The 4,259-nt window shown below is 44.4% G+C and overlaps 1 pseudogene; it reads right to left on the reverse strand.

The window, feature by feature from the left end:
• Positions 1–1,085: 1,085 nt before the first annotated feature.
• On the reverse strand, positions 1,086–1,670 carry LOC121822283 (FGFR1 oncogene partner 2 homolog pseudogene; annotated as a pseudogene).
• Positions 1,671–4,259: the final 2,589 nt, after the last annotated feature.

Below are 4,259 nucleotides of genomic sequence, written 5' to 3' on the forward strand. Positions count from 1 at the left end.
GCCAATAGTAATTTCTTAAATAAAAAACAAAAGAATTCCACGAGACAGAAGAATTTCAAGTTTCCTTGGAGATGTCCATCCCTATCTTGTTACATTAAACATGTCAACTGTCCTGTGTTCTCAGACATTAAGTAGATAGGAGGAAAAGCCAGTTCCGTTGTTCACTGAGAATGAAAACATATTCTTTCAATGTCATTTAACCTACTGAATGTGTCCATCACAAGGTTGTCTTCCTTATTCCTTTTCATCCTGAGGGGGTTTTGCATACACTCAAGCAGGCTGCAGGTAGCTGCTGGCTAAAGGAGTTGGGGGAACCAGATATAATTCCACCCCTTCTGTTTGCGGTGCATGTAACACATCCCTACGGCCTTTAAACCTGGCTCTCCTTGACAGAGTTAAAAGAAGGGTCATATATGACAACCACTTCAGGAGGAAGCCCCATGTACATAAGCTTTCTTCCATGAAAGAAAACCATGGCAAAACTGACTTTTTAAAATTGAGGTATTTCAGGATTTCCAAACATTTATTGGGAGTCCTTGAGGCAACCTATATATGTTATCACCCAGGAAGCAATGGCACTTCTGAGACTATACAGTGTTGTGGGAATTGGTTCCATTCAGCCAATGGCTTTGGGGTGGAAGCCCTAGGGCATGGTCTTGCCTTCATATGTGACTGCTTAAGAGCAGAGGAATAGGGGTCACGCACTCTCCGGCGGTCAGAGGAGAAGCAAGCTTTGCAGTTGGTTCCCATTTGGGCAGAAGGACAGTTGCCTCAGCAGGATCAACATCGGTGTCTTCCTTGTTCTGTATTAGTAAGTCTGTATTTCCATTGCACCCCTTAGTAAATTATAAAATAGACTTTTGTGGGTTCACACATCTGTGCAGTGCTCAGCAGCACTGTGAACCCTGCTCACTGCCCAGCTTCTACTTTCCAGTTGTGCTTGAATCCAGTTTACGACCACTGACTGCACATTCTTCCGTTCTGTCTCTTAGCCAGTGTGCTCACAAATACTGCAGAGGAAAATGGTTGACGCTGAGTTTTATCTTCATTCATCCACTCATTTCTGAGCTGGTCCTGGTGAACACTCAGCTCTTCCTCAGACTCAGGTCACTGTCAGTCACTAATGCTGACAGAGGTGTATTCTCTGACACTTCATCCTTCTGAAGGTCCAGGGAGGATTCTCACATCATCCGAAGCCTTTTTTCCCCACTTGGGTTGAAAACTGAGCTCCTGTTCCCTGCCACCCTGCTGCCTGTCAGTATCAGCTCCCCTCACTGCTGCTTCCCTCTGGGTGGTTTGGCCAACATAGACTCGCGCCTTCTTAGAGGGTTGCTCTTTGATAACTGGGTTGTCTGTTTTGCTAGTCATTTGCAGTCTTAGCTTTCATGTTTGAGTACTTGCTCATCTTTAGTTCCAAGGCAGACAGGAGCTCATCCAAGTCCAAGGATTGTTCACAATTTTTTGTTCTCTGGTTGCAATTCTCTGATTTGTCTGTTTTTTAGATGGAGTCTCATAACGAGTGTGGACTGTGGCCGGTGTCTTGCAACTTCATTAAGTTCTTGGCTTTGTTCCTGATGCAGCTTCACTGCTTCCACACGCTTATCGAGAGCTCTGGTCTGCCAGTGAGTGACTGCTGCATGGCCATGCTCTCTCAACACGGGCTTTAGCATGATTGTATGCCTTCCCAATTGTGCAGCAGTTTAGTGCGAGCATGCAGAGGGGAGCTGGCTCTAGGACTTGCTCACACACGTTATTACACACACACAGCCTCAATCTCCCTTGGCCATCAGGGACAGTGATGAGGACCCATGAGATGCAGGTGTGTGGGAGCCCACAGAGGTTTCCCCTAGTGAGGTCTGAGCTTGCTTTACCCAGCAGGGTTGCATAAGGGGATGGATTGACCATGAGCATAGTCACCAGGTGTCTGGAAGGGTCTACACTTGGCTGTGCTAGGGGGAGGTCTTTTGCTCCACCTTTTGGCATTCCTTTAAAAAGCCCTTAGAAGAGCCAGAAGGGGCTGGTGGATAAGGATCCAGGCCTTCCAGAGGCTATCCTGTGTTTCTGTCTCTCTCCCCTCTTTATTTCTATTGAAATCTCTTATCCCTCACTCCTCAAGAGTACCCTAAGGAAAAACGGGGGAGCAGGTCCCCGACACAGGTGCTCAGGACACTCTCCATTCCCTCACTTCACCTTCTCAGCCAGCAGCCAGCTGCTCTCATCCACATCCCAGACCAGGTCCCGATAAAAACCTCTACTAACCAGATGGCCAAGCTTAGCCTCCACTTTCTTGTATATTCCTACTGGTTGCTGAGAGAATTAATATGTTCAGGGACATGTGATATATTCTTCCTGAAAAGTTTTAGAATCCTTTTACACCTTGTGTTCTGCAGTTTTATAATGATTTGAAATTAGAAAATTCCTTTTTTGTTATTTTTGTTCTTATTTATATGTATATATGTGGGTGGGTGGTGCAGTGCTCATTGTGGCCAGAAGAGAGCACTGGATTCCCAGAAGATGGAGTTATAGTCAGTTGTGAGTTGCCCCATATGGACACTGGGAACTATTCTAGGGTCCTCTGGAAGAGAAGAAAGTGTATTTACAGATGAACCATCTCTCCAACCCTGAGTTAATAGATTGTTGGAGTCTAAATATTTGTATTATTCTCTCAAATATTATTAATGGACCAGCCTTAATAATATTCTTCCCAAGGGCCCAGAAGAGATGCTACCAATTGCGGGAAATTGAATCTAGATATACCATGCTCTATGTCCATTTACTTTATTTCTCTATGACAAAATTCTATCTATAAATCATCTCTGTCCTCACATTCAGCTCCTCTCTGTGCCCACTTTTCCTGTCCTCATAGTTTTAGTAAGCGCCTATGCTTCTGACCTCATCTTTGTCCTCTGTTCCATTGTCCTCCATCTCTCCTTCCTGGCTCCTTACTCCTGGCTCTGAGAAAACTCTACAAGAGATCTGCTTTACCCTCTACAGAATCTTTGACTTCCTCTCTTCTCTCTGGCCATGTGATTCTGTCTACCCTCTCCAGATAAACTGTCTTGTTCTTCTCCTCACTACCGACTTTCTGCCACCAGGAATTCTGCCTCACTCCTTACTCCACTTGCATATGCAAAAACCTCCTTTATTTTCAGTCAATTGCTCTGGAGAGCCACTAGGTCTGAAGGCAAGGGATGGTCTGAGCTTCATTTGCACAAGAAGCAAAGTATGCATCTAGGAGCCAGGTTGCCTTGAAGTTTTACCTTAGTTCAGGGGCTTGGTTCCTTGCTTGTTCTTCATTGCTTTGTTTGGAGCTGGTCCTATCTATGGATGTAGCTAAAAGGGGATATTTGCAAAAGGCAGATACCCAATTCAAATGCTAAAAAGAGAGCAGGGTGCCCAGAGACAGAAGACCCTGCCTAAGTGACCTTACCCAAGTGCTGGCCCAAGCAGGATGCTCACACACATACACATTATATGGGAATTATGAGCACAAGAAATTCATAATGAGGAGGAGCTGACTATTAAAGCTGAATAACTCCATTATTCTGTGATAAATGGCTTCCCACTAGAAAAATGCCTTGAAATTTCTAGGTATAGCTTTAATACATAGCTGAATCCCTATAATATAATCTCGCGCCAGCAAGATTATTCAATTCTAGATTGCTATCCATCCATCTCGTATCTATCATAAGTCATTTATCTATCACTTGCCCCCCTTGTTTTGCTTTTCCTGTTTCCTCATTCTGAAATTCCTAAGGTCAAATATTGAAACTTCTGCAAATATTCTACACATTTCTTCATGTTTCATCTCTTTCTTTTTGCTCAACTGTGTAGCTAGAGTTTTCCTGCCTTGCTCACAGTCAGGACAAATCTCTCTCACCCGCCAGTCCCACAGCCGCTCAGACCCAACCAAGTAAACACAGAGACTTATATTGCTTACAAACTGTATGGCCGTGGCAGGCTTCTTTTTAACTGTTTTTATATCTTAAATTAATCCATTTCCATAAATCTATACCTTGCCACATGGCTCGTGGCTTACTGGCATCTTCATATGCGGCTTGTCAAGGATGGCTGCTGGCAGTGTCTCTGACTCAGCCTTCCACTTCCCAGAATTCTTCTCCTCCTTGTCCCGCCTATACTTCCTCCTGCCTGACCACTGGCCAATCAGTGTTTTATTTACTAACCAATCAGAGCAACACATTTGCCATACAGAACATCCCACAGCACAACTGTTTAGAAAATTTCTTGAGCCTGTCATT

The sequence above is a fragment of the Peromyscus maniculatus genome, chromosome 14 (genome assembly GCF_049852395.1).
Source record: "Peromyscus maniculatus bairdii isolate BWxNUB_F1_BW_parent chromosome 14, HU_Pman_BW_mat_3.1, whole genome shotgun sequence".
Lineage (NCBI taxonomy): Eukaryota > Metazoa > Chordata > Mammalia > Rodentia > Cricetidae > Peromyscus > Peromyscus maniculatus.